Here is a 10,649-nt window from a genome sequence, read left to right on the forward strand (position 1 = left end):
TGAGTGAATTAGCTGGATCATGGTTCACTCTCTCTTTTGAAGCTTCCAGCATCCATGTATCTTCTCTGTGCTGTACAACTGATAATAAGTGTGTGTGTGTGTGTGTGTGTGTGTGTGTGTGTGTGTAAGACAAAGCCATACTATATAGATTAGACTAGTCACAAACTCTAGGTAACCCTTTTGACTCAGTCACCAGAATGCTGGAATTACAAACGTATGCCATCATGCACAGCTCAGTTACTTAATTAGTCCATTAGATGGCATGAGTTACATGGAAACTCTAAATCTTTAGATAGGGACCAACCAAGTTTGAAGAGCAAATGCTTTTTTCAGTTTTGTTTGTCGTGTATACATTTTTTTCAAAAATTATCATTATGAACTCCATATGTTCAGTGTGAAAATATATCAAAAACACTAAATGAAATAAAAAAATAAATTTCTAATTTGTGGTAAGCTTCAAAACAGCTTCTGGCTCTGATTTGAATACAACAGTGTATAGGTAGAGACACTTAGTTAAACCCAGTTTAGCCATTTAGCAGAGCTCTGTACTGGAAATTGGGCACAGTGACAAAAACCTGTAATCCCAGTGAAGAGGTCAGCTCGGCCATCAGAAAATTCCACCGGGGGGCCAGAGAGATGGTTTAGCGGTTAAGAGCACTGACTGCTCTTCTGAAGGTCCTGAGTTCAAATTCCAACAACCACATGGTGGCTCACAGCCATCCATAATGAGATCTGACACCCTCTTCTGGTGTGTCTGAAGACAGCTACAGTGTACTTACCTATAATAATAAATAAATCTTTTTTTGAAAGAAAGAAAGAAAAGAAAAGAAAAGAAAAGAAAAGAAAAGAAAAGAAAAGAAAAGAAAAGAAAAGAAAAGAAAAGAAAAGAAAAGAGGGCTGGTGAGATGGCTCAGTGGGTAAGAGCACCCGCCTGCTCTTCCGAAGGTCCAGAGTTCAAATCCCAGGAACCACATGGTGGCTCACAACCATCCGTGAGGAGATCTGGCGCCCTCTTCTGGAATGTCTGAAGACAGCTACAGTGTACTTACATATAATAAATAAATAAATCTTTAAAAAAAAGAAAAGAAAGAGAGAAAGGAAGGAAGGAAGGAAGGAAGGAAGGAAGGAAGGAAGGAAGGAAGGAAGGAAGGAAGGAAGGAAGAAAGGAAAGAAATTCCACTAGACCCCTCCTCTCCTGGAAGCAAAAGGAATATAGGCACCCCTCCCCTCCGGAAGGGAGGGACTAATTACATTCCTCAGACCACAGGGAGGAGGGATCAACCACCAGACACATTCCACGACCATTGGTCACTGATCTCATTGGTCCCACTGTTAGCGGGGCAGTGGTGGCACACGCCTTTAATCCCAGCACTTGGGAGGCAGAGGCAGGCAGATTTCTGAGTTCAAGGCCAGCCTGGTCTACAGAGTGAGTTCCAGGACAGCCAGGGCTACACAGAGAAACCCTGTCTCAAAAAAAAAAAAAAAAAAAAAAAGTCCCACTGTTCTGCCAATCATATTGTGCCTAATGGTGGTGGCCCTGAGAACTGTATAAAGGCTCACTGGATGGGCTGTGTGGGGTTGCTCTCTCCCTATGTGCCCAGTGACCCCCAGCATGCTGGATTAAATAAAATCCCTCTTGCTTTTGCATCTATTCCAGCTCCATGTGGTTCACTCAAGGGGTCCCTGGTAAGCCAAGGCTCAACAGAGTCTTACACCAGAACAGTATTTATAGTGAGCTTTAGCTATACACTGAGTTCATAGATGCCTAGGCTACATTAGACCCTATAGAGATGTAGTGGTGGGGTACACACTACTTGATATGCCTATTCTGCTCAGAGCATTACGACCAGGATAACAAAATCACTGATGCCACATTGACCTTGTCTCCTACTGTATCATTCAGCTCCAGATTAAGGTTCCAGACTGTTTATTGTTTGCTGGTTCTTACAAAGTCCCCCTGCTTCCCCTAGTAAGATGACTAGGCTGTCTCAGTTTTTGTAATGTAAGTCTATAACTAAGTCAGCAGTATCATGAGTTATATTAAGAATCTTAAAAAAAAAAAAAAAGCCAGAGTGGTGGCCCACGCCTTTAATCCCAACACTTGGGAGGCAGAGGCAGGTGGATTTCTGAGTTCAAGGCCAGCCTGGTCTACAAAGTGAGTTCCAGGACAGTCAGGGCAAATACAGAAAAACCCTGTCTCGAAAAACAAACAAACAAACAAAGAGACTCTTATTATTGTGTTACATACCTGGAGTCTTAGCTTGCCCAGGGAGAATAACTGGGACTGTGTCTGTTTCTGTCATTCTCACCTCCTAAACTGTAACTACCACACCTGAATGTATCTCTGCCTGAATTGGGCAGGCTGGTGTCCAGGTTGTCAATGCTTGCGAAGAGTTCTATTGCCTAGAACATGGAATCTAGCCTGATGGCCAGATCAAAGAAGAATATCATCAAGGAAGGATATGACTCTTCTTCATTGAGATAGGTACTGGCAACCATACGCCCAGAGAAATGTTCCTAGACCTGGAGCCAGAGTTTTTGATAAAGTTTGCATTTGTACTTTGAAGGCTTTTTCAAACCTTCAACTTTATTTAGGGTTCTTAACCACTTCAACCTCCCTTCTAACCCACCAACCAGAAGTAGGGGGGAAAGAAGGTTTAATAGGAAAGGGTATTGTGGACCTGTTTAGAAGTAGTTCCTTGGAGCGATTCCACTCTTTGTTTTCTAGGAACTAACAGTCCAGTACAATAGCAAACACCAAACAGTAGCAGTGGCAAGATCCAGCAGAAACAGCAAGTCAACGGAAGACGCCAGAATCAGTTGGAATATCATAAGTTCTCTGGCACATTTCTCTCTGTGAAGTGAAGACCAATAAAAAGATCAGTGAAGACCGGTGAAGTGTTGCATGGCATAGCATCCTCTCACTGTCTGTGGGGTTCCATTTACATTCTTTCTAAACATCACAAATCCTCTCAAGCGTCTGTTTTCAGCAAAACATCATATGCCATCTCACAAAACAACTTTCAGAAAACCATCACATGACACACTGAGTTGTCAAAGAAACCAGAAATTTCTACTTCGGTACTTACTATCAGTTCTTCTACCCTGAGCAGCTGGAAATAACTAGGCCCATGGCTACTACATCAGTGGCAAGAGATCACTGACTTTATCTTGCACTGAAATCACAAGTAGGCTGACCAACACACAAGTCTTTCGGACTTCTTGGTTTTCCACAGTTTTGGTGGAGGAAGTGGCTCAGGGTTCACCCCCCTGCTGATGGCGTGGACCTCTGTTGGTTATGGAAAGAAGTCCAATGTGGGAAAATTCTGCTAATTAAGGTCGAAGTCTACCATTGACTGGATAGCCTTCTGAGGCTCAGTGCATAATGGGGGACTCCCTTCGTTAGCAAGGCTTCTCCTCTTCTGACTTCGTCTGGGGAATTGAAAACCCCCACACATATTCCTCTCCTTAAGGAATGTCACATAACCTCAATTAAATTACAGAATCAAAACTTTCCTTTTCCTGATAAAACCTGCTCAGTTAGCACCTGACATTACTGAAATGCTTCCTCATGCTAATGAGGTATTTTAGTGCCCACAGCCAGTAGCCAATGACTTTTGCCCATCCTGGATGTTTCTACCCTCAGTCCCCCAAAACTGTTGTTGTTGTTGTTTTGTTTTGTTTTGTTTTGTTTTGTTTTGTTTTGTTTTGTTTTGTTTTTGACAGGGTTTCTCTGTATAGCCCTGGCTGTCCTGGAACTCACTCTGTAGACCAGCCTGGCCTGGAACTCAGAAATCCGCCTGCCTCTGCCTCCCAAGTGCTGGGATTAAAGGCGTGCGCCACCACTGCCCTGCATATACTAACTTTACCCACCTTGTTAGCCAGATTGTGTCTTCCATCACTGCTCCCAACCTGGTCTACACAGCAAGTTCCAGGACGGCCAGATCTACATAATAGAGAGACCCTATCTCAAAACGGAAAAAGAAGAAGAGGAGGAAGAGTTAGGGAGCAGGAGCAGCCAAGATACTCTATAGACATGCATAAAATTGCTGAATAAATAAAAATAATAAAAATGTGCTAACGGAGGGGTTTCTCTCCTTTACTGTGACTTTTTTTTTTTTGGGTACAACTGTAACTTGATATGCCTGCTTTATTTAGTAACTTAATGCCAACTATTCAGAACACTGCTAAGAACCAAGGACAAATAGAAATTATGCCACTCTACTTAGTCAAGACAGCTGTCATGTAATTTATTCGGCAAGAAATATTAAACTGGAGCTGGGCATGGTGGCGCACGCCTTTAATCCCAGCACTCGGGAGGCAGAGGCAGACGGATTTCTGAGTTCGAGGCTAGCCTGGTCTACAAAGTGAGCTCCAGGACAGCCAGGGCTACACAGAGAAACCCTGTCTCGAAAAACCAAAAAAAAAAAAAAAAAAAAGAAATATTAAACTGGGCATGGTGGCATAGAACAGTAATCCCTCCTAAAGCAGGGTTTGAAAGGCTGGCATTGGTTATGATGAAGACAAGGCCTTTATAACTCATGGGTAGGAGTTTCCCAAATGTGGGGAAATAGGCTGGGCTACAGGAGCAGAACATAACAGATGGTCAAAACAAAGTAATCACAATAGCATAACAAGATAGTCACAGGCAGTTATAATGTAAGGGTCCAAGAGTCTCTGAAGAAGGCCCCAGACTCGAATAGTATGCAAAGACAAAGAACATTTATTCTTCAATAACAGCCAGCATGAGGAGGTCAACCATCTAAGCAAAATGGCATCCACTAGGGGAGCTTGCAGGACCCTTTAAAAGCCACTTATGGTTTGTCCAGTTACAGTTGGGTCACCTTCATTAGGATTGTTTGAACTTATGGTATGGGATATTTGTACACTTCTGATGGATTCACACCTTATAGGGACTTTTGTATCTGTTTTAAGCCCCTGGCCAGATGTCAGGGTCAATTGCTGATTGGCTGCCCCTTTTCTGTGGTTTTTCTGAGAAGCCTGGTCTGTCCTTCTGGGAAATTGAAGGCTAAGGCCTAACATGGCTACCTGTTCTAAAATGGAGTGTGCTTGATCCTCTCACTATAACCTTTGAGACAAAAGTAGGGTTACAAGATGGGTATAAACAAATTTTTGAAACAAAGAGGTGACTGTTGTTCCTGCAACAGGCAATGCAGAACCATTTGTAGTTAAGGTTACAGGTGGAGCCTAGCCCAGACCTTGAGAAACAAGGGTTTAATCATAAACAGGAATGAATCTAGTTTGCCTTTATTATAAGATAGGTTTTAAGCTGGTTCTTTAGTAGTTCTCGTTCTTTAACCCATGTGCAGGATTAGGGTCTCAGACATTCCTCAGTCAGTTAGGAAGGTGTAGACTTAGAGTCCGCATTTAGGAATTTCACTTCTGACAGAGATGAAGAAACAAGGTCCCTCATATTGGAATAAAAATTCAGATAGCTCTAGCAATTTCAGGCTACATACTTACGCATTATATAGTTTTCTCTACTAGGAAAAATGGACTGGGATGGGCTATAATTAAAAGATAAGAGAGCAAGCCTATTCAGTTAGATCCTGGGTCGAACCCCAGAAAAGAAAACAAAGGGGAAAGACTGTAAGATTCCAAGATGGTCTACAATGAGACAGCTGCTCAGCTCGGAAAACCGCCTAAGCACACTCGTCGCTGGCGTCATTGGCACCGAGGTGATTGACAGCCCACCAAGAGGCGGGGCCTCCCTCTCCCGGTCTTGATGGCTGCGGGTCCACACTGTACCGACCAGAAACGAAAGAGACAGTGAGGAAAAGCAGGTGACCAGAAGCAGCAAGTCTGAAGCGAAAGGGTTAGCTAGGTTTTTCCTGAGAGGATCGGGTATCACAGCGACGCTGGCAGATGCTAGAGGCCCACTCTCCTGTCTCCTGGCCCTGGCAACCAATTCCGGGTGATCAGGCGATGGACGTCACTGTTGCTGGGCAGACTAGAGGCCTCTTCTGTCCCCTCCCCCCAAAGGCCTGCTGCAAAGGTATCTCAGAAATGCAGGGATGGAGAGGAGAGGGGAAAGACACTGAAAGCAAACGTTCTGTGCTGGCTTTCCGATCCAGAATGGGAAGCTCCTTCCTGCAGTCTTTCCCCACAATGACTACAGCTCAAATAAACTGGGCCCTCCCCGCCATACCCTCCGAGACAGGGTTTTTCTGTGTATCCCTGGCTTTGCAGACCAAGCGGAAGAAATTATTTACACTGAAGAAGACATAATAAAATGTGCCTTCAGGTTCTCATACTCAGCTGTCTGGGATTCTTCAGAGGCCCCGCCCCCACCTCCGGTACAGCTAAATGCTTCTTCCACAGGATAGCCCTTGCTTGGTTTTAGTTAAAACCAGCACTTCTCCCTCCCATTTAGAATGGAACAAAGCAAATGCTCGCTTTCCTGGCTCAGCAAGCTACATGATTTTCTTAAAAAAACAAAACAAAACGCAGTAATTTTTTCAGGATAATAATAATTCCAATAACAAAAGTCACATAAGAAGTTTCTTCTTTTTTTAAAATTTGCTTTTGTTTGTTTTGTTTTACTTGGGGTTTTCTTGTTTAGTCCCAGTCTGTCCTTGACCTGTATTTTGTAACCAAGTATCCTCCTGCCTTTACCACCAAGTGCTGACTTTACAATAGCATGCACCACCTTTCCTGCCCCGCTGAAAGAATTTAAAATGTAACATTTTAATTTTTTAAAGGAATTACTTATTTATCTTATGTATATGAGTACATTGCAGCTGCTTTAGACACCATAATGGGGCATCAGATCCCATTACAGATGATTGTAAGCCACCATGTGGTTGCTGGGAACTGAACTCAGGACCTCTGGAAGAGCAGTCAGTGCTCTTAACCTCTGAGCCATCTCTCCAGCCTCCCATTTTAATCTGTAGTAGATGTGGTGGTTTGAATAAGAATGAGCCCCATAGGCTCATAGATTTGAATACTTGGTCCTTAGGAAGTAATGTTAATTGACAAGGATTGGGAGGCGTGGCCTTGTTGGATGAAATAGTCTCTATGGTGGGCTCTGAGGTTTCAAATGCTAAAGCCAGGCCAAGTCTCAGTCTCCTGCTGCCTGTGGATGCAGAGCTAGAACTCTCTGCTACCATATTTGCATGGGTGCTGCCATGCTACCACCATGCTGGCAATACACTAAACTTCTGAACCTGTAAGAAGCCGCCATTAAGTGCTTTGTTTTATAGAAGTTGCCGCGGTCATGACATCTCTTCACAGCATTAGAACATGAACTGAGACAGCAGAGCATAGCTGATTTTCTTTTTTGTTTGTTTGGTTTTGTTTTTTGGGTTTTTTTTTTTTTTTTTTTTTTTTTGGTTTTTCGAGACAGGGTTTCTCTGTGTAGCCCTGGCTTGTCCTAGAACTCACTTTGTAGACCAGGCTGGCCTCAAACTCAGAAATCCACCTGCCTCTGCCTCCCAAGTGCTGGGATTAAATGCGTGCAACCCCCCCCCCTCCATTTTCTACATTGCATTTTTTTTTTAATGGTTTTTCGAGACGGGGTTTCTCTGTATAGCCCTGGCTGTCCTGGAACTCACTGTGTAGACCAGGCTGGCCTCGAACTCTGAAATCTGCCTGCCTCTGCCTCCCAAGTGCTGGGATTAAAGGCGTGCACCACCACGCCCGGCTACATTGCATTTTTTAAAAACACAAGAAAATGAAAGTGCAGCCACCCACCCACTTCCACTGCAGCAAGCACACAAATGTCACATGGGCCTCTGCTCTTCACTTAGATCCAATAAACCACTGTATAATTTCCCTATGTTTAAAAAGAAAATTGAAACAAATTAATAAAAGAAGATAGATTAATTTACATTTTATCCAAAGTACATTTATGGCCATCTTAAAATTTATGAAAAGCCATAGTGTAAGGGTGCATGGTTCCCCCAAAGAATGATACCCCAGACTCAAATAGTATGTAAATACAAAGAGTTTTATTCTGAGGAAGTCCAGCATGCTGGGGTCTCCCATTACCAGACTAGAGAGACAACCTGAGCTTGCAGGCCTGATTTAAAACACATTAGGGGAGTTCCAGGGTAGGTGACTTCTATCTTAATCTGTTGGGCCCATCTCTATGGACATTCCAGAACCACTAATGAGGGTGGAAACTGTTGCTGGGGAAGTCTGGAAACTGTTGCTGACCCATTGTCCTTGCCTCAGGCCAGGTGGCGGGGCAGCCTCTGATGGCAGGGCAGTTTCTGACTAGCTGCCTGAAGCCTGGGTTTTTTCTAGTAACTGGCTTGCCTGGACTTAGGCCTAGTCTCTTAAACTGCCAGTTTGAAGCCTGTCATGGAGTCAGCCTAGCCTTCTCAGTAGGACAAAGGCTAAAACTGCCCAGTTAACTGTGACTCTGGATAGCTGATTCTTTCCTAAGGGGAAGGGGACCTTCTCAGTTGTCTCTTAGATAATTTCCCTATTTGAGTCCTGGCTGAAGAAAAGAGGGTCTTAAAGATCCCTCAATTTGAAAAACAAAGAGTCGGGTTTTATGGGGTATAGGATTTCAACCCTTTCTAGACCTAGCAGAGTTGTTTATTCATAACTCATTCCTTTGATAGTCTTGTTGTTGTTGTTGATGTTTGTTTGTTTTTGTTTTTGTTTTTTGTTTTTTGTTTTTTCCGAGACAGGGTTTCTCTGTATGTCCCTGGCTGTCCTGGAACTCACTTTGTAGACCAGGCTGGCCTCAAACTCAGAAATCTGCCTGCCTCTGCCTCACAAGTGCTGGGATTAAAGGCATGTGCCACCACGCCCGGCTGTCTTTGTGTCTTTTATTTGGAGGTCAGCTTCAAGACCCTCCATTCTTGCTAACTGTGAATTGGAAAAAGATGACACTCGGACCTGCCAGGGATGGTGGGGTATCTCGGTAATCTCAGCATTTGGGAAGCAAAGGCAGTAGGATCAGGAGACCAAGGTTTTTCTCAGCTACATAGCGAGTTTCAGGACAGCCTGGACTATTTGACACTCTATAAACATAACAACATCAACAAAAAGTCACAGTTTGTTAGCTAAAGGGAAGTGCAGGATTGGAGAGTCAATGCTTTCTACCAGGTGCTTGTTTCTCAAGCACTCATTTGATAGGAATTGCATCAGGCTGGTTCATGTCAGCATTATTATTTTCCCAGCAGACCTATGAGGCTTCTCGCTAAATGGGGATAGCCTGAACCTTTCATCTATCAGTCACTGAATCCCAGTAGACTCTTCAGATTCACTCAAACACACCACTATGATTCAGGCAAAGTAAACTTCATAGGCCTGTGGTCAGGGCAGTTGTTCAAGGTTTCATTGCTAGGTAGCTGTTAGCAGGTTGACGATATTAGAACTGGACCCCTCCTTCATAATCAACATCTTATATAATACCAAGGAGGGGGAACTTCAGGACTCTAATTATTGGTCAGAGGATTGTTATCTGAGCCATTTCTGTCCCTGGGAGGAGACTGGACATTCTACACAACCCAGGCGATCACTAATGGATATCACTCTTACGCTGCTCCTGGAAGCCCTAAACACTTTAAGATTGTTTTATTTTATTAATTAAGCACAGCACATACCATGTTGTTAAATAGTTATTCGTTTAAATTAACTGGATACATTTGTCTGTTTCAGCCTGTCAGATTATTTTTTTAAATGGAAGCGACCTAAATATTGTGGATCGCCTAATTAGATAAATATGAAAGTTTGAACAATGAGATACTGTATGTTTGTGTAAAATAGCAAGGATGTTATTTGAGTCCTGATAAGGGAAGAGCAACAAGATAAATTTTTTAAAAAACAGAAATGCAAATTAAAATGACTTTGAGATTCTATTTCACCCCAGTCAGAATGGCTAATATACAGACCAAAATAACATTAAGTGCTATCTCAGATATAAGAAAGAGGCACTCACACTGACTTAATAATAATAACAACAAACAACCCAACTCAATTCCATGTTTAAAAAAATAAAACAGGCCGGGTGTGGTGGCGCATGCCTTTAATCCCAGCACTCGGGAGGCAGAGGCAGGCGGATTTCTGAGTTCGAGGCCAGCCTGGTCTACAAAGTGAGTTCCAGGACAGCCAGGCTACACAGAGAAACCCTGTCTCGAAAACCCAAAAAAATAAAAATAAAACAGACCACACCTGGCATAAAGGCCTAGGCCTATAAGCCTAGTACTTGGAAGACTAACACAGGAGGATCCTGGCTTACAAACCAGGTAGGATCCTGTTTCGAAACAAAAAGGTCATATTTTCATTACAGATATCACTTTCAGCTGTGAACAACTCCAAGGCAGGACATGTACCTGCATGCTGGGTCTGTTCCTGAAGCTGTTCCCATGTTGACTTACAATTGCTACTTCTCTTTCTCATTAGTACTGCCTCTCTGGGCACAAATGACGGTCAGCTCCTACTGTCTACCTTGTGACTTTCTCAATATAAATTTTGATAGCGGGGCATAGTGGCTCACACCTTAAATCCCAGCGCTATAAAGGCAGAGACAGGAGGATCCCTGAAAAGTTGAGGCCAGCCTGGGCTACATAGTGAGTTCCAGGTCACAGAGTAAGACCTAGTCTCCAAACCAACGAACCAAATGAACACAAACCCACCAACTTTCAACAATGAAACATCATATCTATCCTTTG

Source organism: Mus caroli, unplaced genomic scaffold, assembly GCF_978045245.1.
Source record: "Mus caroli unplaced genomic scaffold, Mus_caroli_1 scaffold_18, whole genome shotgun sequence".
NCBI classification, from domain to species: Eukaryota; Metazoa; Chordata; class Mammalia; order Rodentia; family Muridae; genus Mus; species Mus caroli.